General features: G+C 37.7%; 1 protein-coding gene and 1 pseudogene across 1 annotated transcript in view; both read left to right on the top strand.

The window, feature by feature from the left end:
* Fbxl2 (F-box and leucine rich repeat protein 2) overlaps nt 1-24,678 on the top strand; it is a 101,691-nt gene that overhangs the window by 20,155 nt on the left and 56,858 nt on the right. The window lies entirely within an intron of this gene.
* Nucleotides 1,867-23,483, top strand: LOC106010480 (SLAIN motif-containing protein 2 pseudogene; annotated as a pseudogene).

Genomic DNA, 24,678 nt, shown 5'->3' with positions numbered 1-24,678 from the left:
GCAACCATGCACAATTCCATCCAGTCTGACAGTTTTAACAGTTGACTGTGCTAGTGCCATTAAAAAATAAATAAGTAGTATATAAATTTCAAACTTTCCTTTTCTGCAATTTATAAGCCAAGCCCATGAGTGAAATAATTGTGGGTTTTGTGGGGTGACTGAGGTACAGTCCTGTGCTTTTGTGTGATCGTGAGACCCTATTGAACGGTGCAGAGAAGGCGCATTCCTGTAGTGGGCATCGTTGAGTGGGTATTCTTGCCTGCTGGTTGACTTCAGCACTCCATGGACTTTTTCAAGGACTGGTGCCTCTACCTCCTGCTGTCTGTGATGCCTACTGCCTTTTATATTCCAGGTCAGCTTAACAGGTAAGATGCTTTTTTGGGGTACATACTACAGTTTCAAGTTTCAACATGTATGCAGATTTTTCCTTTTTGTTAAAAGGTTTTTGGTTTGTTGCTCTTACTCTTGTTTTTTACTTTGCATGAAAGATGGAACCAAATAAACGTGTGTGTTGAAATCAGATGTAGAAGCTCTTATTTTTCATTATCCTGTAGGCTCTTTTTTTTGGGTACTGGGGATTGAACCCAGGACCTTGCACTTGCGAGGCAGGTGGTGGAACACTGAGCTAAATCCCCAGCCCCTGTAGGCTCTTATATACTATTTTAGGATTGGTACCTGAGTCTACATCATGGCAGAAGCAAATATTCTTTAGTCCAATGTGGTATACTTGTACATTAAAACTCAGATGATAACTTTGGATTTTTAATCTTCACTTAGGTGGCATGAAATACTAATAAAGATCTACAGATAGGAGGGATAGAAAGTAGATACGTTCTGCCACAGAGTTTGTCTCTAGAAGGTTATGTGAGAGATGTGCTAATTTAAATGTAAAACTGAATTCAGTAGTTACAAAAGGGTAAATTTAACTGTGAATAGTAAAATGGCAATATATACCACCCCAAAGATAAGTAGAACAAAAATGGGTGAAATAATTAAATATACATTATGAGCAAGTGCTGTATTCTTTAATGTACAAAGATAAAATGCTTTGAAACTATAAATTGCCAGGTGTGATGGTGCACGCCTGTAATCCCAGCACTTGGGAAGCTGAGGCAGGAAGATCACCATGAGTTTGAGCCCAGCCTGGATTACATAGTTCAAGTCCAGCCTGAACTACATAGCGAGACCCTGTCTCAAAAAACCAAAATAAACAGCAAAATAGCATCAAAATTAAGGAGGATTAATTCTGTCAGAAAAAGTTTGAAGAGGCTGTGAATAAACAAGAATTTAAAAATGGCCAATATATAAAAAGGTACTTCACCAGGCTCATATTTAAGTACAAATTCAAATAATGATGAGATATTACCTATCATATTGATGAAAACCAAAAGTGCAGTTAAGGAGATAGGAGTTGCTTTTGGTGGTAAAACAAACTCTTACAGCCATTCAGTAGAGCCAGAAGGGAAATTTTTTCAAAGTGCTAAATGTGCATATTCACAAATTTCATTTCTCAGGGTTTACTAACATTTTTAAAAGCACCCTGAGATGTATATACAGGGAGGATTACTACAGCTTTTACATTTTTTTAACTTTATACAGAATTGGATTACTCACTTTTGTTACTATACTACAGGTTACAAAAACTTATCTTGAATATATTATGACTAAAAATATATTTAGTTTCACTTGTTTGTTAACTTCATTAAAAGTGTGCATCGTGGCACCCCCAAGCCTGAGAGCCAGTGAAGATTAGGTGCTTGGCTGGTGCCAGCAGCACTTGGGAATCATGCTGGGGACCTGGTGGCTGGCCCTGCTCCTGCCGTGCCTTGGGCCTATTGCTGAGTCTGAGCCTGGGGTGGGGCTGGGATGGAGGACATTAATTCCAACGTGAGCGCAGACCAGCTGCAGAAGCTGTAGGACCTGGAGAAGAAGCAGAGCAGCTGAGGAGCACAGGTCCACTCCTTCCTTGGTGCCTCGTCCCCGAGGGGTTTTCCCCTTGGGCCTCAGGGCCAGGGGTGCTGGGCTGGATCGACGGAGGGAAAGAGTACTGAGGAGCTGCGCATGGCAAGCCACCTGTCAGGTTAGGAGGAGGAGAGCAGGCTGTATTTATCACCAAAGAAAAAACTTACACCAATGCGGGAATCAGTTAGTGTGTCAGTTTGGTGTGAGCCAGTTTTGGATCACCCATGTCCTAATGTTGAATGTGCTGAAAAGTCTGTTATCAACTTGATCAAACTATGTCAGCCCTCCAGAGGCAGACTTTGTATAATAATCCTTTCAATTCTGTGAGTTACACAAGTCCTTCCAGTCTGAATGCCAGTAGCCCATATATCAGTGGCTTCAGTTCTCCATCCTCAACCCCAGTGTGACCTCCTGTAGTCAGCTTGTACTTTCTGGAAATTTAGGCAACTTCAAAAGTTCATCAAAAATCCTCCACTGAGTCCTCAATCCTCTAAAGATAGTGTGTAAAGTGCTTCAGAATTATATGATGGTTCAGTTGGATCCAATTATAAGCTAAATGATGTAACCCATGTACGATTCTAGCCTAGATGCAAGAAGAAAGTCTTTGGCAAGAATATGCAGCCACCGTGTCTCAGCATAGTTCTGGTTCATCTTGCAGTTCTACAAGACCGCGTACATCTAGTGATTGAGACTTGATGCACAAAATTTAGATGATGAAGATGGCAATATGCATCATGCAACACCACCACCACACAATTCACCTCGACCATCGCCTAAGCAGTCACCCAGGAATTCACCATGCTCACAATCTCCAGCTCGGAGAATAGAATGTAGTAGAGTGTCCCCACAGCCTGGTTAGCTGCTTACAGCAGCCTTGCTGTCCACTTCCAGGTCATCCCACAGATTTACAAACAAGCAGTGTTGGAAAAAAAAAACAAACTAAGACGCAGTCTTCCAAACCTGTCCTGAACATCCAGTACACAAGTTGACTCAGTGAAAAGAAGCAGAAGTGACTGAAATTTTTAAGTGCCAAATGCAGGAATACCTCATATGCAACCTCAGGCTTCAGCCATACCTTCTCCGGGCAAATTCCACACCCCAGCAGCACCATCTCTTTTGGGGTTTTGGCAACTGGTGAAAGTGTTTCGTAACCATGGCTCTAGTTCTCCTGGTAGGCAAGAAGCAGCACAGTTCATGCAAACCACCTCCTCAGCTGGGCCTCACATGGTTCAGAACACAGATCCAACAAGGCCTCCCAGCAATACCAGCAGCACTACTTTAACCAGACCTGCAGGGACAACTGCCGTGGGAAGCGGCTGCCCTGGCCCAGCACCCCGTCTGCTGAGGGTATGAGTGCCTCCGACCAAACCTGCACAGCCTGTTCGCCGGTCGGTCCTTGGCACCTCCTAAAACCTATGGCAGCATGAAAGATGGCTGTTAGTGACCAGCAAAGACAAGAATGCAGAGGTCCACAGCCTCATGGGCACCCCTGCCCCAGGCTAAACAACTTCATAGATGCAGATTGTTCAGATGAGACTTGGGATTTATAAAAGACCAGCCCTGTCTGTCTGAATGTCCACAGAGATAGATGATCAAGCAGTGCTTCAGTGACATTTAACATCAGATATGTTTGGTAATCTTAAAATCACTCCCCATGGAATCACTTTGAGTTTTGTTTAATAGAAACTCAGTTGATTTTTAAAATATTTAACAGAGGCCAATATCTGGATAAATACCCAATGGATGCCAAAGAAAAATGCCCATTTGTAAATGAGAGAGTAGCTTTATACACAAGAAAATAGTGATTCTGGCCATCTGAAACTTCATGTTCAACCTAATTTTTTATATAAATAGTATCAATAAGTACAGTACTATGTTAATGACAGCTAATATTCTAATTATCTAAAGTGTTTCACTAGTATTCCACGAAACAGATTAAATTTGGAAGGAAGAAACCTGGACTGGAGATTTAGAACATGATACCTACATTTAGGAGAGTTCTATAAATTATTTTTGCAGATTCATTGGGAACATTATCATTTATTTACTCTTCACACATTTATTTACAGCTCACACAACCTCCACCAGATAGTGCTACAGTGTGCATCCATCTTGTTGCATTGATTGATGTATCAGACTTCTGTTTGTTTTGGTTGCCAGAGGGCTTGATATCAGTTGTATAATCTTTCTCAACTGTATAGCTCCTGGGTCAGGAAAGATGGCCTTTGCTATCAAAGCCAACTTCTTCACATGCTGTTACCTGTCACCCAACTGAGAGATCTAGTTTCTGTTAGCAGATTTCCACGATGGGATAGAGCAAGTTGTGTCTTTTTGATACAACACCTCAGTGCTTACAACCTGGAACAGAACCATACAGTGATAGAGGGGGCACAAAAAAAGTCTATGCACTTAACCTACAGAAATCTCTGGTGAATACAGTTGTATTATTACTAAGTGGCATAATGGTTTATTATGTGGTAGAAAAATATAGCCTGCTAAATCCTACTTAACTTTACCCACTTTAAACTGAGTAACTATATAAAATCTTTTGAAAATACTGTCCCTTTTGACCTAGATTGTGCCTTACATCAATTTTCTATATTTTTGATAACCTACATCTAACTTAATACTTGCTCTTTATTTATGTGTATTTTAAATCACCTGTTTTGATTCTATCATATTACTAAGCTAAAACTTCCTGCTAGCAGGCTTCTCATTTTTCATTGTGAGGTCTGTATTTACTCAGTTTGAACAGCTCTTAAATATTGGCAACTGGGTCACCTTTCTGTCAATCAAAGACATTATTTAAGTTGGCAAAAGAAAGAGAAATGGAAGGCTTTCTGTTCAGGACAGCATTGACATTGATAGGCTGAGAGTATGATAAAACCAAGACCCCCGTTGTGCCATGACTGACACTGGTGTATCTTTATTGGCTTGATCAGTAAGGAGCCATTCAGTTGGCACAAGTGGCTGCAGATTTAAACCACCAGTATTGTGTATTTTGGTGAATAATGCGGGAAAGAAAAGTGTATCTTTGAATTTGAAGGTGATGGGAGGGGTCTGGAAAGGATGGTGCCAGAATTCTACATGATGATGAACTAAAAAATGTTGCTTTTCAGAGGAAGATAAAGAAAGCATCTGCTTTGGTGGAGGAATATTTCATGTACATCTTAAGTCTGTAAAGTAAAAACTACCCATGTCTCTTTAAAACCACAGCCAGGTGTGAGGGCCCATGCCTATAATCCCAACACTCAGGAGGCTGAGGCAGGAGGATGCCCACAAGTTCCAGGCCAGCCTGGACTATATAGTGAGATCTTGTCTTTAAAAAAGACCCACAAGGGCCGGGGATTTAGCTCAGTGGTTTTGCCGCCTGCTGCACAAGTGCAAGGACCAGAGTTTGATCTCTGATACCCACCCCCCAGAAAACCCCACAAGTACACAGAACAAAACAGGTCTCAGTTTTGCAACATTTCAGAATATATAGAGTCCACCAAAAAATGTAGACACACTTCAGCAGTTCACCATACTAATAAATGTCTGGAAGTTAATGGCCAGCACTCTGAGCACCTCTTGTAATTGTAGAGACCAAACATAACTTTTATTAATCTCATGATGTCTTAATAAATTTAGCATTAAAGTATTTATACAAGTTTTTCTTGTACATTTTTTCTGTGTATATTTTTTGGCAGACTCTATATGCTACACTCTAATAATTAAAAGGAATTTTAACTATTATGGAACATCCATTGCATTTTTTAAATTAATCAGTTTCAAAAGGATTATGTAGGTTATTTAACTTTGTTTTTAAATGACTGCATCAGAAAAAAATTTTTGTTGTTGTTGTTTTGTTTTGGTACTGGGGATCGAACTCAGGTCCTTGCACTTGCGCAGCAGGCGCCGAAACCACTGAGCTAAATCCCCAGCCCCAAAATGTCTATTTTTAAAAATTAAAACATTCCATCACTTGTTATGTGTTTTGGATCTGAGTTTGGTAAAGTACTGTATTATTTTACCTGCTGTTGTACTACCACAGATTATTGGCTTTTAGTTTCTTAAAGAGAAAAATTACCTTTTTATGAGAAAGCCTTTGTGTATTCCCAGTTTTTCTGTTTGGGAAAAATCTAAGGATTTACTGTTGTTCATCTTATAGAAGAAATGTGGATTTGATAAACTAGTGCCAATGATTTTAACTTACGTTAGATATGTAGTAGTAAGGGTTTTATGAATATTGATTATTTTGTGCCAACGACCCAGAATTGTCATTTATATGTAAACAGACAGCTACAAATTCTACTTCCAAAGCTATTTAATTTTTTCAGTATTTAAATGTTATTTTTTGTGTGTTAATAAAAGTGTAAAAAACTGGAAAAATATAAATATTCCTAACTCAAGTATTTGCTAGATCATTTTTCTACAAACTTGTCTGTATAACATAAAACACTCTGGAGAGTTAAGTTTTCTCAGTTTTTATACCTGGAAATCACATTTTGTGAAACTGGGGACCATTCATAATTGTCAGATACTTTTAAAAATAATTTCTGTACATCACTTTTATTTTAAAAACTTTTTTGAAAGAAAATTAGATACATATGTGGTACCAGACATTTATATAACTCAAGAATGGTCTAGACTATGTATGTTTAAATTGACTTTATTGACTGTACTTGTTCCATTTTTGACATTACCCATGGTCTTTTTAGATCACATGAAGTTTGATTTGCAAACATTTATATAGCTGAACTTGTTGCCTCCTATTTATTAAAATAGCCTGGCCGGGGATTTAGCTCAGTGGTTCCATCACCTCCTTCACAAGCGCAGGGTCCAGAGTTCAATCCCTGGTACCACCCCCCCCCCCCGAAATAAATAAATAACATGACTAGGGGCCGGGGATTTAGCTCAGTGGTTCTGCCACCTACCTTACAAGTGAAAGGTCCCGAGTTTGATCCCTGGTATCAAAAAAAAAAAAAAAAAAAAGCTGGTCATGGTGTCACTGGCCTGTAATCTCAGCAATCAAGAGGCTGAGACAGGAGGATCTTTGTGAGTTTGAGGCCAGCCTAAACTATATAGCAAGACCCTGTCTCTAAAAGTAAATATCTTCTGAGAAATGTTTTTCAGTCAAAATTATTTTACCAAATTAATCCATATTGCTCTGCTTAATTGTTGCTCACTTATTTTTATTGCTATATAAAATTCTATTGTATGAATATAGTATCAAAATTTACTTTATAATTATCCTTTTGTTGTTTTCAGTAGGTTTGTTGTTTGGTTTTGGTTTTGGCTGTGCTGGGATTGAACTCAGGGTTTCACACTGTGCTACATCCCCAACCCTTTTAAAATTTATTTTGAGACAAGGTCTCACTAAGTCACTAAGTTTCCAGGCTGGGCTCCAACTTGCTACCCTGCTGTCTTGGCCTCCCAGAGTGCTGAAATTACAGGCCTGTGCCAACATGTGTTTTGTTAGTAAGAGTGCTGTTGTAAAGATCATGTAGATATCTCTGGTACACAAGTACATTTTTTCCTCTGAGAGGAATTGCTGGGCATTGGTGATAGCTTTACAAATATTTAGCTTTATAAAGTAACATTAAATTATTTTTCCAAAGCATAGTTTTACCAACTTACATTCATATCAGCAATGGCTAAGAGATTGTTTAGTGGCATCCTTTCCAGTACTTAGTGTTGTCATTTTATCTTAATTTGTGCAGAGTGTAGAATAACATCTTGGTGTGCTTTTGTTTGGAATTTCCCAGCATTCTAGTAATGTGGAGATTCTGTTCACATGCTTATTAGTCTCATATATTTCTTTTTAGATAAAAAACATATTTTGAGTATTTCAACCTATTTGGGTATCTTCTTGATTTGTAGAAGTTCTTTATGTCAGGTAAAAGGGCCGAAGACCAAGACCAGACCAGGCCACAACAAGCCTTTATTAGGGGAATAGATCTGCCGGGCTGTCTCTGAACAAAGGAGAGACAAAAGCAATATGGCTGGGGCAGGGAGAGTCTTTTATAGAGACTGGGGTGGGGTTTGTAGGGGCTGAGGCGGGGTTGAGTGAGGTAGTGACTAGGGAATGGAGGAGCCGGTGATGTCACTAGATGGTAGGAGGTGAGTGAGTATTAGATTACTCTCTAGGTGGAACAGAGGCATGCTGGGAAGAAGGGTTTGTTCTTTGGTGGGAGCAACCATCTTGGCATGACGTCACACAGGGGAGGTTGCAAGGCACCATAGGAAGAGGGCAGCTACTATACATAATAGCTGCTGAGGTGGTGGGAGACCTATCACTTTATATTCTCAGTACAATCTTTGCAGTGTTACTAATGTTCCTCTGAAAAGTATTTCTCCCCTGCTTTTCACATTCATTAAGGCATATTTTGATGACCAGACACCTTTTGTAAAGTCAGATGTATCTTTTATATCTTGTTTTGTGCTTTGTTAAGGAACTTATCCTTATGGAAGGTGAAAAATTGTTTTTGATATTTTCAGATTTTAATCACTCTGGCATGAATCTTTATATATAATATAAGCTAGGAATTCTGTTTTTATTTTCTTTTACATAGGATTTTTCCAGGTTCCAAAAAGGTGCCATTATCACTGCTACTATATACTTGTGAATCTGTTTTTAGGTCCATATTCTGTTTGTGTTAATTTTCTGTGTGCCAGTACTACATATTTGGTAAAGCATGTGTATTTATGAGTAAGTAGGGTCCATAAACTTATTTCTCATACTGTCATTATCTGGCTTGGAATTAACACAAGCTTCATAGAATTGAGTTGGGAATGTTCACTTCCTATTCTTCAAGTGTTGGTTTAACTGTTCCTTAAAAATCTGACAGAACTATAAAATTATGGCAGCCTAGAATTTTCTTTCTGAGAAATAGAACTACTACTACTTTGATATGAATGGATTTTTCAAGTTTCTTTTTTGTTTTTTGTTTGTTGTTTTTTGAGACAAGGTCTCCCTTTGTAGCCCAGGCCGGCCTCAAATTCACAGCGATTCTCCCATAGCCTCCTGAGTGCTGCAATTATAGGTGTGCAGCACACCCAGCTTACCTCTGATTCTTCTTGAATCACTTTTGTAGTTTTCTCTTTCTAGGAATTTGTCTATTTTGTCTGAGTTTTAAAAATCTGTCACCTTCATAGTTTTCAAATTCTGTAGTATCTATTATAGTGTACTTATTTTCATTCATAATGTCATTAATTTATGTTTAGGCACTTCCTCCTTTGTTGACTACTCCCTAGAAGTTTTATCTTCCTAAAGAACCATCTTTTAGCTTTAATATTTTTTCTTTTTCCTTTTTGTGGTGGTGGGGATCTAATGCAGGGGCTTGCCTATGTTAAACACCCTGTACCATTGAGCTAGTCCTCAACCTTCTTTTCTGTTTTTTCTATTTCCACACATATCTCTTCAAATATCATTCTTCTTTCTTGGAATTTAGTTTTCTTTTCTCTTCTTCATTTTTTTGATTTTTGTTTTTCGAGAGTCTTACTATGTAATCTAGGTTGGCTTCTAAGTCATGTGCCACCATGTGTGGCTTCTGTTTTCTTTAGCTGTCTTCATATGTTGGACAGTTTTTAGCTTTCTTCTATGATCTCTTTAGGCAACTAACTGAATGTTCTACTTGCACTGTATTCTACAAGTTTTGAAATTGTGTCTTCTTAGTTTCAAGTATTTACTGATTTCCATTAAATCTTTGTAGGGCTGGGGATGTAGCTCAGTGGTAGAGCACTTGCTTAGTTAGCATTCTTGAGGCCTTGCATTCAATCCCCAGCCCTGTGGGGAAAAAACCCCTGAAACTACTTTTTAGTGTAAAGTACACATATAAAGAAGCCCACAAAACAAATACATAGCACTGAAATCCTCACAGAGAAAGCCTAGGTCAGTAAATAACCTTCACAGTCTACAGAGCAGCGGCACCATGTCCTATCCCAGTCGCAACTGTTTCTTTCCTCCTCAAGAAGAAGCGCTATCTTAACCTTTACAGTTCTCACAGTGTTTCATTTCTTTGTAGATTTATCACTCATATTCGCACCCTTAGACATTACAGTTTTGCCCATTAGAAAATTATAAATCTTTTAAGCCATCTTTATAGATCATCTCTCATTCTGTTTATACATTGTATCTATTGAAGAATTTGGGTTATTTAACCTGTTAAAGTCCCCACAATTTGGATGCTAATCTCATTTTCATGGTATATGGTAGGCTGTGTCTCAGGTGGCATGGCCTGTCTCCTTGATTAGCTTGAGAGCCACCTAGGATATTGGTAAACCATACTTTTGGGTGTGTCTGTTAGGTTATGGGGGTCTAACCTTGAGGACCATGGCCCATGCCTTTCTGGTGCTGTCCCCTCCTCTGCCTTTTGACTGCCATGGGTTGAGGAGCTTTCTGCTACCAGCCCCTTCCACTACGTCATTTCTGCCTCAGACCCAGTTGATGATGGGCAGAACCCTCTAATACCAGGTGCCAAAATAAACCTCTTCTTTAAGTTGTGGGTGTTGGGTATTGTGTCCCAGTGATGAAAAATGACTAATATATGGTACAATTTCACCATGTTTCCCCTGTCACCTATATTTTTTTGAAATTGACAGCAGGGACCAGAGGTGTCATTGAACTGCTTATGCCCTTTCAGTAGGACTTTATTTGGTAATGTGTTCTTTCATTAGGAATCACAGAATGTCTGGTTCTCTCTCTTTTTTGAGATGATAGTGTCTGTGCTGTTTCTCCCCTCTAGATCATTAATTCAGTGAGGCTGCAAATTGGTGATATTCTAATTTTTTTATTTATTGGTTGGAAATTTTAAATTTAAAAAGCACTTCTCTTTGTTCCTTAGTTACTTTTTTCTCGTGGTTGAGATAGAATACCTGACACCCAAAGTTAAAGGATGAAACACTTATTTGGCTTACAGTTTATAGAGATTTCAGTCCATAATCAGCTGGCACCAAGGCAGGGTGGCATGGCAGAGGGGTGTCATGGAGGATAAAGCATTCATGTCCAGCGGAAGACAGCAAAAGCGGGCTGGGGATTTAGCTCAGTGGTTCCGGCGCCTGCCTTGCAAGTGCAAGGTCCCAAGTTTGATCCCCAGTACTCCCCCCCACCGCAAAAAAGAAGACAGCAAAAGCAATCAACCTTTAACAAGACATGGCCACAGTTCTTTTCTGTCCCTTTACCCACACTTAAGGCAGATAGCATGGATAGCACTTACACCCTTAGTCCTAACATCACATCTTGAATCAATTCCAGCATCACGTCCTTGATCTCAGCAACACAAACCCTAAATCACACCTCCGAAAAGCCCCACCTATGACTGCAGGCTTTGGGGGGACATCTAGACACTAGCCATAACAATTCCCATTTGAGTGCCCAGTTTTATAGTTTCAAATAGGAAAGGTAGGTTATATGCTTGAGTCATTTACCAGTTTTTAAAGGAATGAAGTATAGAAAAGTATGATGAGTAACAAAATATTTCCATATTTTCACATAATCTTTCTATAAGATAGGGATGATAAAAACTTTCAATGTTTATTTTTATGTTTAAATAAATTATTAAAGACACATTACCTTTAATCCCCCTCACAATAGTCAAAATATTCCCCCTAGCTTTGAACACACTTAACCTATCATTCTTGGCAATGTGTCTTTCATTGTAGTAAATTTTTTAAATGTAAACTTTAACTGTGGTGTTTTTTGTTATTTTTTTTGGTACCGGGTATCAAACTCGGGACCTTGTGCTTGTGAGGCAGGCAGCAGAACCACTGAACTAAATCCCCAGCTCACTGTGTTTTTTGATCACTTGTACACAGTTACAGAGGAAGAGAGTAACTTTATAATGAGGCCATCTGGCAGACACTATTATGGTTTATATCTAGATGTTGTCCCAAAGCCTCATGTGCTCATAGGTAGAGCTTTGGGGAGTGATTGGATCATAGCTGTGTGTGATGCTCATCAGTGGATTAGCCCACTGATGAGTTTGTAGCTAAATGTGATGTGGGAAGGTGAAGCCTGGTTGGAGGAGGTGGTCACTGAGGGTGTAACCTGGAAGGGTCTCTATCTCTCTCCCTCCTCCTTGATCTTTCTCTGCTTCCAGCTGCCATGCTATGAGCCCTTTCTCCTGTGCCATGCCCCTCGGCCATGCCACCCTGCCTTGGAATCAGCTGACTAGAAAACTCTATAGATTGTGAGCCAAGATAAACCTTAGAGTTGTAGGCACCAGAAAGTAAGACACCATCTTAACCAAATGATTACAGTTAGCATCACTAGTAAAAGGACAAATGGATACCAGGTGTCTTCTGATGTGGTGTACCAAGAAGAGCACAGTATTATTTCTATGACATTCCTAACAGAAACTTAGAACTTGAGTCTATTCATGAGGAACCATCAGGCATACAGGAACAACCCACAAATAACTGGCCTATAAGCTTAAAAAATATTGTCATGAAAGATAAAAGTTGAAAAAGTGTTCCAGATTAGAGGACAAGACATGACAACCAAAGGCAGTCTGTGATCTGGATTGGATACTCAGAATTTTTTTGCTTTTGTTTTAATGGGACATTTGGCATATTTTGAATAAGATCTGTAGATTAGTTAATAGTATAACATCAATATTAATTTCCTTGATAATTGCATTGCATTTTTGAAAGATAACACTTGTTTTTAGGAAATATTTGAGTACTTAGTTATAAATGGGCAACATTTCTGCAACTTTCAAATATTTCAGATAAAATTATGTATTAAGTATGTTTTATATACATAGCGTGTATATTTATGAGAGAAAGATAATATAGCCACAATGTAATGTTAGCATTTGGGGAAATCTGGGTGGAGTGTGTACAGGAATTCTTTGTCATATTTTTGTAACTATTCTGTAATTCTGAAATTATTTAGAAAAATGAGTTGGTTTATGAATCCCCTGAATGTGACCACTTAGATTAAAAAAATATATTGTAATGGAACTATAAATTTAAAGATATTTGATTATTTTCAACTCATCGAGGTTACTATCTTCGTTGAAGTTCATATTGTCTTTGGATATTGAATTCCTTCACCTGACCCTAGCAATTTTTGATAGTTTTTTTTTCCTAACTAATACGCAGACTTACCAGGCTTATCTTGTACATTCCCTGCCCCAGAATGGAAATTAGATACTTCCTCAAGAAGTACTGGTTTTCTTTTTTTAAAAATTAAATAATTAATTTATTAATTCTGGTTTCCTTTTGTGGGAAATGGCATCTCAAGACCACAAAATGGCTGCTGGAGGTATCTGAAAGTGGTTTGATCATTGCCTCCAGGCATCTTGAGCGCACTGAGTATGTGTGGCACGAGAGACTCATACTGAGAGGTCTCATACCAATTCCAGTTTAGGACCATAGGCATTCCTTAGCATCATCATCTCCTTTCACAGTGATAGTCCTTGTCACTGTGGATCATAGAAGTGTGGGTAGTCACAGCGCATTATAGAATTAGAACTTCCTCTGATTACTCATTTGTTTTATTACATATTACACACACAACAGCACCACAATACCATTAATACAGTTGTCTCCATTATGGTTACTGAAAATACAGTATCTATGTTGTGTATGTTTGCCCAGGCCTCATATTTTGAGATCTGTCTTTTTTCTTTTTTTGGTACCGGGGATTGAACTGAGGACCTTGTGCTTGCGAGGCAGGTGGCGGAACCACTGAGCTAAATCCCCCACCTCTCTGTCGTCGTCTTTTTTGACATAGGCATTTATTGTAAAATTCTTTCTTAGAACTACTTTAGCTGTACCTCATAAGTTTTGGTATGTTGTGCTTCCATTTTCATTTCATGATTGAGACTGTTAATTGGAGACTTGAACTTTGTGTAACTGGATATTTATATAGTTCCTCAGATTTGTGACATTTTCTTTTCTTTTTTGGTATCAAAGATTGAATCTCAGCCTTTGCACTGAGATACATCCACAGCAAACCACCCTCCCTTTTTTTGAGTCAGGATCTTGCTGAGTCACTAGGTTGCCAAAGATGGATTCGAATGCATGGCCCTCCTCCCTTAGCCTCTGAGAGTGCTGGGATTATAGGCATGTGCCATCATGCCCTGCTTTGTGACTTTTTTAAAAAATAAGCTTTGAAACTCCCATATTGCATATTTTTATTTACTTGAAGATGTGCTATAATTTTTATAAGCTTTCTTCACTCTTTCTCTTTGTTCCTCTGACTAGCTACTTTCAAGTAACCCATCTTTAAGCTCACTGATTCTTCTGCTTTATCAGATATGCTATTGAAGTTCTCTGTGGAATTTTTCAGTAAGTCATTGTGTTTGTTAGCTTCAAATTTTATTTATTTATTATTTTTTTGGCACTACTGGAGATTGAACCCAAGGCCTTTACACTGAGCTATATTCCCAGCCTCCTCTTTTAAAATCTTTTTTTAAATTTTGAGACAAAGTCTCACTAAGTCATCAAATTACCCAGGCTGGGCTCAAAGTTTTGATCCTCCTGCCTCAGCTTCCAGGGTACTCGGATTACAGGTGTGTGCCACCATGCCTGGCTCTATTTATTTTTGAGATGAGGTTTCACTGTATTGCCCAGGCTTATCTCAAATTTGTAGGCTCAAACTTGCATCAGCCTCCCAAGGAGCTGGGCTATAGGTACACATGGCTTGGTGCTGCTGCTGGTGCTTATTCTTCTTATTCTTCTCTTTGTTGAACTACTAATTTTGTTCAGATATTGTTTCCTTGACTTCATTTAGTTGTATATATATATTCTGTTGTAGTTGACTAGGGTTTTCTGTTTTCAAGACAGGGTCTTGCAGTGTATTCTAGACTGGCCTTGAACACACTATTGCCTCAAACTCGCAGTGATCCTTTTGGCTCCACCTCCTGAGGGCTGGGATTACGGGGTATACCACTACGCTCTTCAGCTGAGCTTCTGTAAGACAGTTATTTTAGCTTCTTTGCCATGTAGTTGTAAATCTCCACTTTAATTTTATTTATTTATTTATTTTGTACCGGGGACCAAACTTGGGGCCTTGTGCTTGCGAGGCAGGCGGCAACATCACTAAGCTAAATCCCTGGCCTTTTAAATTTAATTTTTAAATGAAAAATAATTTTTTTTTGGTCCCCTTGGTGCTAGAGATCAAACCCAGAACCTTGTGCATACTGAGCACTCATTGTTTCTCCAAGCAACACTTCCAGCCCTTAAAATTGCCATCATTTAAAGGCTGGTTATGGAGGCTTTATCTTGTTTCTTTAGTGGTATCATGTGTCCCTGATTTTTCCTGATCCCATGTCTGTGCATTGGTATGGATGCATTTAAAGAAGAGACTCCGTTCTTTACAGACTAGCTTTAGCAGAAAAAGCCCTTCACTAGTCCTCAGGGTCTCAATAAATTGTCCAGGCTGGGCAAGAATTTGGCATCCACCTGCTTTAGCCTCCTGAGTAGCTGGGATCATAGGCATTGTGCTACATTTAGTCTTTATTTCTGGAAATTTTTCTTTTATTTATGTCTATTCTGAGTTCTTTTACTTTATACTACATTTTTCTAATTCTGACTTATATTGTCTTTTTTTTATGTTGTCTTTTATGTCTTATGTCATTTTCTTATATTCAGCTTGTTTTCAAATAAGTTACAGTTTTGCAGTTTTAATCTATTTTGTGAGCATATCTTTCTGATACCGATATGGTTAATTATTAACAGGGATATTCCTTTCTTTTCTTTTTATTTTTTGCAGTACTGGTGATTGAACTCAGGGCTTGCGAAGCTACATTTCCAGCCATTTAAAAAAATGTGTTGGAGGGGGGTGTGGCTCAGCGGTGCCTGCCTGGCAAGTGTTAGGTTCTGAGTTTGATCCTCAGTTCTGGAAAAAAATTTAAAAAAAAATTTTTTTAAACATGTCTTGCTAAGTTACACAGGTTGGATTTGAAGTCCTCTTTTTTTTTTTGAGACATGGTCTCCCTGTGCAGTTCAGACTGGCCTCAAACTTGCTGTGATCCTCCTGCCTCAACCTCCCAAGTGCTAAGATTACAGGACTGTGAGCACTATCTCCCCTAGTGAATTTGCAGTTCTCTTGCCTTGGCCTCCCAGAGTGTGGGGATTATAGGCATGCACCATGATGCCTGTCAGGGGATATTGTTCTGATCCTTTTTTTTTTTTTTTTTTTAACTGCAAGGGATTTGTGAGGCAGGTTGCTTTCATTTCCTGACTTTTTTCTTATCCTCCTCTGTTTTTACTCTACTTTCAGAAATTTTCTAAGTATGGTGTCCTGTCCTAAAAGGTAAATTCAGCAGTTGTTTCCTAGGGGATGTAAGACCTAGAATGCCCCTTGGCCTTTGAGAATTTAGAATGGACCCCTTGATTTGGAAAAAATGGCAACTTCTAACCCCTGTGAATTTTAGGAAATGTTATCTCTTTAAAGGTTCCCCTGTTGTCAGGCATAAGGCCCTTTGGTTTCCTTTTCTATGGACACTGAATCAGAGCAGGTCCCGTGACCGTGGTGGCTGATACCTGTCTATTGTATGTTGGGGTTTGTAGGGATTCCTTGTGATTTAGGCTTTAAAAATTTTTTTTAAATTTTTTTATTTAGGCTTTAAAAATTATTTATTGAAATGAATTTATATGCAGTAAAATATAAGTTCTATGAGTTGGGCAAACATTTTCAAACATTTCTATCGTCATAGTTACTATGTAGAATCTCCACCAACCTAAGAGTTTTCCCATGCCCTTTCATGTCAGTTGCCTCTCTCCACCTCTAGCACTGTGTGGGTTACCCTTGTTCCCACACAGAGCACACACTATCCCAAGAGATAATCCAGATCTCATCTATTCACGGCATCCAGGTCCAAGTCCAGGATTTCTGGGTGATATCCTGTGCTCTCCTTGGGATCTGGACTTGGTGCTATGGCTTTATGAGAAGCCGGAGCAGAAGAACTGTCTCATCCCATAGTCAAGAGCACAGAGCCAGAGCAGAGAGCAGGACTGCGGGATTATATCTGTAATTCCAATTGCTGAGAGGCAGAGGCAGGAGGATCACAAGTTCAAGCCCATCCAGAGCAACTTAGTGGCTTAGCAAGACACTGCCTAAAAGAAAAAATAAGGGACAGATAATTGCACTAAATAGCAAAGTTTAGAAAGGGGAAGAATGGAAAGCACACAGCAGTTATTGTCCTGTATCAGTGGTGAGATTTTGTTTGGTAGGCATTCTGAAGTCCACCTTGACCTAACAGAGGAACTTTCTATACTGTTTACTCCCTTACATTTGTCTTTAATGACTCGTAGTTCCAACTTTTAGGGAGCTTTTTATTGCCCACTATTCCCTGTGACTATGTTTGAAGTGCATGCTGAGGAATATGCTTTCCTTGGGGACTGGCCTTCTTTCCCTAGAGCAAAACTCTTGGAGAACTTTTCTCTGTAGATAGGCCTTTTGTGATATAAGGAAATGGGAAAAGTAGTTTCTTGTGATATAGGGAGATGGTATGCAAGAGTCTTTTCTCTCAAACTCACTGTGTTCAAGGCCAACCTGAACTACAAAGCAAGACCTTGTCTCAAAAAAAACCAAAGCGGGGGCAGGGGGAGGATTTGTATATTCTAATTAAAAACAAACTCTGAAAGGAGCATAAGAAATAACAATCAAAAGATTTTGAGAAAGGAAGGTCTGGAAAGACAGAATCCTGGGTATAGGAATTTCTTTTAGTTTATACTTTTAATTATTTTAGTCATTGTTGGAACCATTTGAATGTATTGCTGATTAGTGGATGTATGCTACAGACATGAAACATCTATGTATCAAGTTTTAACTTTAAAAAATAATTGTAGAAATTATTCATGAAGTTATTCCTTCATTTAACTACTTCCCAAATAACAATTATATGTAGAATATTGGATTATTGAATTTTTACATATTTTCCTTGATGAGTAATATCACAACTGTAACAACTATTTCATTGCTTGGAGAAATAGTATGCATTTGTTGGAATGCACACGTTTGTTAATTTTCTCTTAAATGTAAAAAGTAATACCTTTTAGGATTTATATATTTGATATATTTTAGTACATGAGTTAATGCTAAAAGGAATTACCACGTAACTGTTATTTTTTAAAATGTAAAATACCAAAACATTCAGTTAATATTTGAGTGCTTATTTTGGTCTACTTTTCTAGAAATTAATGTCGTTTTAAAAATTATATATTTGTATATTTTATTTACCCAACTTCAAAATATATATGTGATACTTAGGACAAAATCTAACAGGAGATGTGCAAGTTCTTTATAGAAAATCAGTGTTATTGAAACATATTAGAATCAATGTTATCAAGATATATTAGAGGACTTATCAGTAAGTGTAGAAAAATATATTGATGTATAGGAAGGCACATATTATAAATATACCTGTTCCTCATAGATCTGTGGATTCAGTGCAATTCTTCAGTTTTTTCCTTTTTTTCAGGGGATGATAGGGATCAAACTCAGGGTCTCATGCATGCTAGGAAGGTACTCAACCACTGAGCTATTCACCTAGCTTAATTCATTGCAGTTTTAATCCAAATAGCATCTGGAAGTTGAGAGTGGAATTTTAAAATCCTAAATTTTTATAATCAAGCTATAGCAAGTAATTTGAAGAACAAGTGTAAAGACTGCTTTATGAGCTGCTAAAATTCATTATAAAGTTACAAGAAGTAAAACAGTATGTATTGTATTGGTTAGACAGATTTACCACTGCATGTAATAGAGAACCCAGAAACAGACCCATGCAAGGGTATAGATGTGACACAGACAACAAAATGAGGGACAATATATGATTCTGAGATAATTGGGTTTTGTTTTTTGATTTTGCTTTTTTTTAGGTTTTTTGAGATAGGATCTTGCTGCATAGCTCAGGGAGGCCTCAAACTCTCAATCCTCCTGCCTCAGGCCTTCAAGTGCCAGGATTACAGGCATTTGCCATCACAATAATTGGCTATATATATGATGAAAACAACTGGATCCTTACCTTACAGCATACATAAAAGGAAATCACAGTTGAATTAAAGACTATGTATAAAAGGGAAAACTTTGAAGCATTTAGAAAAAAATTTAGGAGACTAGTATCAGTGTAGCAAAGGATTTAAAAACAAGACATAGAAACTGTTGGTCATAAAAGAAAAGATTGATAAATTTTGCTACATTAAAATCAAGAATCTTAGGGCTGGGGATTTAGCTTAGTGGCACCGTGCCTGCCTGGCAAGCACAAGGTCCTGAGTTCTATCCCTGGTACTGGAAAAAAAAAAATCAAGAACTTTATTCATCAAAAACCACTATGAAGAAAATTTAAAGGAAAATCTAACAAACCACAAAAATTAGTTAAGTCAGGTACGGTGACATAAGCCTGTATTCCCAGCACTCTGTGAGCCTGAGGCAGATGACCCAAGGTAGAGCCCAGCCTGGGCAGGTTAGTGACTTAATGAGACCCTGTCTCAAATGAAAAATATGGAATACTGTAAAGCAGTGAGGTAGGTTTACTACAGTTTTACACAGTAGCATGGATGGATCTTAGTATTGTAATGCTAAGTGAAAAAAACCTAGTTGGAAAAGACATACAGTGTGTACCATTTTTATAAAGTTCAAAATCAAGCAAAACTACATGTTGTATTGTTTAGGAATATGTATGTTGCAATAAAACTAATAAATCAAAACCCAGAAATCATGAACATATTTATTGTTTGTGAGGTGGAGAAATGGAATGAGGAAGAGACTCAAAGTAAATGCAAAGATACTCGTTAATATTCTGATTCTTAAGGATGAGTGGTGATTTATTAAGAAGTACAAAGTAGGGCCGGGGATTTAGCTCAGTGGTTCCATCGCCTGTCTTGCAAGCGCAAGGTCCCAAGTTCGATCCCTGGTACCAAAATAAATTAATTAATTAAAAAAAATACAAAGTGTCAGTATTCTTTTGTATGTGTCAAAGTGTCCCTAATAAAAAGATTGATGAAAATATGAAGAGTGTACTTTTCTTTCTTTCTCTCCCTCTTTCCCTTCCCTTCCCTCCTTCTCTCCTCCCCTTTCCGTTTTTTCTTTTGCAGTACTGGGGACTGAACCCAGTAACTTCGCACTTTTTTTCTGAGGCAGGTCTTGTGAGTTCACTAAATTGCCCCAAAATTGTGATCTTTCTGTTTCAGCTGCCCAGAGTGCTGGGATTATAGGTGTGTGCCACTCTGCCTGGCTTTATTCTTTTCTTGATTTGTTTTCTGATTACTATTCATCATTCTTGTGCCTAACTAGCTTGTTGTTCCATCTGTCCTTTGCTGCCTCTAGGGTTAGGTGTCCCTGGTGTTGATGAATTATTATTTGAGTTGTTATTATTATTACCATTTCTCATTCAGAATTATTCCCATTTTCTGTGTTCGAATCTCTGGAATTGCTGTCCTACTAAATTCACTATTTTCTCAAATGACTTTTATTAAAATTTAAAGCTATGTACTTTATCTTTCATAGCAATTTGATTTGATTTTAAGAATACATTCTACCTTCTTTGCAGATTTTCTTTGCAGTGTGATATTGCAGATTTTCTCTCTCCAGCTCCGTGGTACAGTTGTCTAACCTTGGAAGATTTCACATTTCCAGTCCATCAGCTGACTTAAATTTTAAAAATAAATCTTCTAAGGATTCAGTTGTGGATTTTGTATGATTATTCAAATTGTGGTTGAGTGGATGCATGATTGTCTAAGCCTCTTACCTTTGAATGAAATCATTTATCTTTTCTTGAACTATACCATTTCCATTAAAATGTCTTAAATTCCTATCAGAAACTAATTTATTTGTATGATATGTTTTATTTTAGTTCCTATTTAGTGCTGAACAATTTGTGATGAAATTTTTATTCATGACTTAGACTAAGTGGAACTTGCCATAAAATCTCTATTCTCTACCAGAAAGCTTAATGAGTACAAATTTTAATAAAAAGCTAATTAACTTCACTTTTTTAACTTCCTTTAAAAAATATGAGTCAAAACCAAAGAGGAACTGTGCATATATGTGAGGCTAGTTCTACTATTCTGTAATAATTTTCTTTATTAGAGTAAATTTTTTTATTAGTACATGTTTGCAGTGCATAATATTAGATTTTTTGGTATACATTTTAGTATACATTTGGTATACATTTTAGGTATACATAATGATAACATTTATCATAGGAAATTTGTACTTGTACATGATATATTTCTTTAGATTTTTAAAATTAAAAACATGATAGTTTTAGCAAATGAAATATTAAAAAGATGGGCCAGAGATTTAGCTTAGTGGTTTCGCTGCCTGCTGTGCAAGCGCAAGGACATGAGTTCAATTCCCGGTACCAAAAAAAAAGAAATATTAAAAAGGTGGTTCCACTGCCTGCCTCGCAAGCGCAAGGTCCCTAGTTTGATCCCCGGTACCAAAAAAACAAAAACAAAAACAAGATACAACTTTATGGGCCGGGGATTTAGCTCAGTGGTTTCGCCGCCTGCTGCGCGAGCACAAGGACCCGAGTTCCATCCCCGGTACCAAGAAAAAAAAAAAAAAGATAAATAATGAATGTATCTCCCTTCAACATTCCTTAGCGCTCACGTTCTGAGGTAACAAGGGTAATTAGTGTCTTTAATTTTGGAAACATTTCTGAAGTGATAAACTCTTTTAGTGCTACCTCATAATTAATATTGAGTCCCAAAGAATTAAAAGAATCGTACCACAGTGATATATGTGCACCTGTGTTTATAGCGGCACAGTTTGTAATAGCTAAAGTTTGGGAACAGCCCAAGTGCCCATCAACTGGAGACTGGATAAAGAAGATGTGGGTTTTTTATAAAATGGAGTACTACTCAGCCATAAAGAATGAGAAACTAGAGTCATTTATAGCTAAATGGATGCATAGTGAGGCCATACTCTTAAGTGAAATAAATAGGACACACATATGTAAATACCCGAATAGTTTCTCTAGTGTGAGAAACTGAAAGTATAAATAAGGATGAAAATGATTAAAATGAATAATTGATAATTTGAAATAGGAAAAGGTCCAAAGGTGTAGCGGTGGTGGGAGGGGAAGGGGAAAGGGAAGAAGGGAAAAGAAAAATTATGAGAAAAGAAAAAAAAAAAGGAAAGTCTATGTAAACAGGGAAGGATGGTGGGGGTGAAGGGCACATAGGTAACGGGGGAAAAAATAAGAACTAAGATACCTCATGTTCAGGTACAAACACCCAATGATAAATGTAAATGTATACCTAAAGTGTACCAATTAATATATAAATAATAAATAATAATATTGAGTGATGGGCTGGGGATTTAGCTCAGTGGCACCATGTTTGCCTCGCAAGCGCAAGGTTGTGAGTTTGATCCCGAGTACCAAAAAAAATTGAGAGTCAGAATGAAATTTCTGATTTCCTTCCAGAAAATCTGAATTTTTGCATTGTGTACTTCTGATGGGATTAGAGCCTAGGAAGAAGAATTGATCCTTCAGTTTCAGCATTTCTTCATCTCATCAATTTGAGAAAATATATGCATTTACCTCATAAATTATTTGAAGATACTTTTGAAAAAAAACTTCATGTTTCTTTTCTTTCAATAGTATCACTAAATCATACTTGGAATCTCAGATTAAACATTTCCTTAAAGAACACGTCAGTATCTTAGACATTTTTGTTATCCTTTCAGGCCTGTACCTTGGTATATAATACAGCACAGGCTTCATGGTCTTTTGAAAAAGTTTATCTTCCATATCCTCATTAAAATGACTAATTATTTGCACAAAGGGACTGAGTCTGTAGTTTCATCTTTGGAGAAACTACTCTTAAGAAGATACAGTTCCTTGGCTGTGCATGGTGGCTCACACCTGTAATCCCAGTCCTTGGGAGTCTGAGGCAGGAGGACCACCACCCTGAGTTCAAGGCTAGCCTAGGCTGCATAGTTACATAGTGAGTTCAAGACCAGCCTGGACTACATAACGAGACCCTGTTTCAAAAAACAAAAACAAAACAAAAAAGATAGAGTTCTTTGAAGAATATAAGTCCTCGAACTGTGCTGATCTAGGACATGGAAGAAGTACATACATAAAAAATCATGAAAGTTGTCATATGCTGAGGCTTTCTGCTATCTTTAACCTTCAGCAGTCCCAAGCAGAACAATTCAAATTGATGTGACAAATTAAAGTTACCCACACTTGGTAAAGTCCTCTTATAATTCTGTTTAATAGTTTGAGAGAAACAATATTGATATTTTTATTTAAAAATTACTCTTAGCTGGGCATGATAGACATGCCTGTAATCCAAGCTACTTGGAGGGTTGAAGTAGGAGGATTGCAAGTTTGAGGCCACCATGGGCAAAATAATGGGTGGATAGGTATGTGAGGGCACTAGGAATGTAGCTCAGCAGTAGAGCTTTTGCCTAGCATGCATGCAGCCCTAGGTTCAATTCCCAGTATTGCCAAAAAAATTGTTTTTTGGTTTTTTTTTTTTTTGGTACCGGGGATCGAACTCGGGTCCTTGTGCTTGCGACGCAGGCGGTGGAACCACTGAGCTACATCCCCGGCCCCCCCCCCCAAAATTGTTATTCGTATCCATTTAGTCTATCATATACTAATGATTATTTCTAAGGAAAAAAGAATATTTCTTTAATGCACTGTAACAATTTTATAATCATCATTTGATATTCAAAACTATTTTGAAATAGCTAGAGCAGTTACCTTCATTTTATTCATGAAAAAACCTGAGGCCCAAAGATTGAATGGCTGAACCAAGCATTCCACAGTTGGAGCCAGGCATAGTGGCACATGCCTATAATCTTAACACTCTGGGAGGCTGAGGCAGAGGATCACTAGTTTGAGGTCAGCCTGGGCAACTTAATGAAGGGGAAAATAGTTTGTCTTAAATCTATTTCCAAAGTTGGGTGTGTTTTATTTATTAAATAATAAAGACTTGGAATGTAGCTCAAAAGTAGAGTGCTTGCTTAGCATGTACAAACCTCTGAGTTCAGTGTATTCAAAAAAAATTTTTTCCATATGTGGATGATTCAGAGGTTCTGAATTTAGAAGCTAATATAAAACTGATCCTGGGAAGATGAAACATTTTGGAGAATTTGGCAGAATTGAATGTAAACAACTTTGTAGGGACATTTCACAAATCAATATACATGAGCTTTCTGTACCTCAATTATATGAAAATGCGGTCATGATTAATATTACAAATGATTGAAGGAAATGATCCACCAAAAGGAGAGTAAATGTGTTAATTGGATTCGATTTCTAAAGGAAATTATAGACAGAATAGAGGAGGGATAATATTTAAAGCAACATTGGCTGAAAAATTTTTAGAATGGAGAAAGATACAAATCCTCAAATTGTGGGAGAATATCTGAATTAAACAATATCAGTAAAAGTAGATTTATACCTAGATATGTTATACTGAAAAGGCAGAATTTGAAAGACAAGAAGGTCTTAGCTGGCTGTGGTGTCTTACAGCTGTAATCCCAGCACTCTGGGAGGCAGAAAACCCAGGATTGTAAGTTTAAACCCATCCTGGACAATTTAGCAATGTATTGAGATCCTGTCTCAAAAAACAAAAAGCAAAAAGGGGTGGAGATGTAGTTCAGTGCAAAGGTCCTGTATTCAGTCTCTAGTACTCCAAAAAGAAAAAGGAAAGAAAGACAGTCTTAATCCAGAAGATGAATAAGATTACCTGCTAAACTTATGACAAATGTCTCATCAGCAACAATAGAAACAAAGAGTGGAAAATAGTTCCCATTTGCCA

Source organism: Heterocephalus glaber, unplaced genomic scaffold, assembly GCF_053883595.1.
Source record: "Heterocephalus glaber isolate CG9 unplaced genomic scaffold, H.glaber_assembly_v1.0 deba00001472, whole genome shotgun sequence".
Lineage (NCBI taxonomy): Eukaryota > Metazoa > Chordata > Mammalia > Rodentia > Bathyergidae > Heterocephalus > Heterocephalus glaber.
Note: the sequence above shows the minus strand (reverse complement) of the source record. Positions and strands in the feature narration are given on the sequence as shown.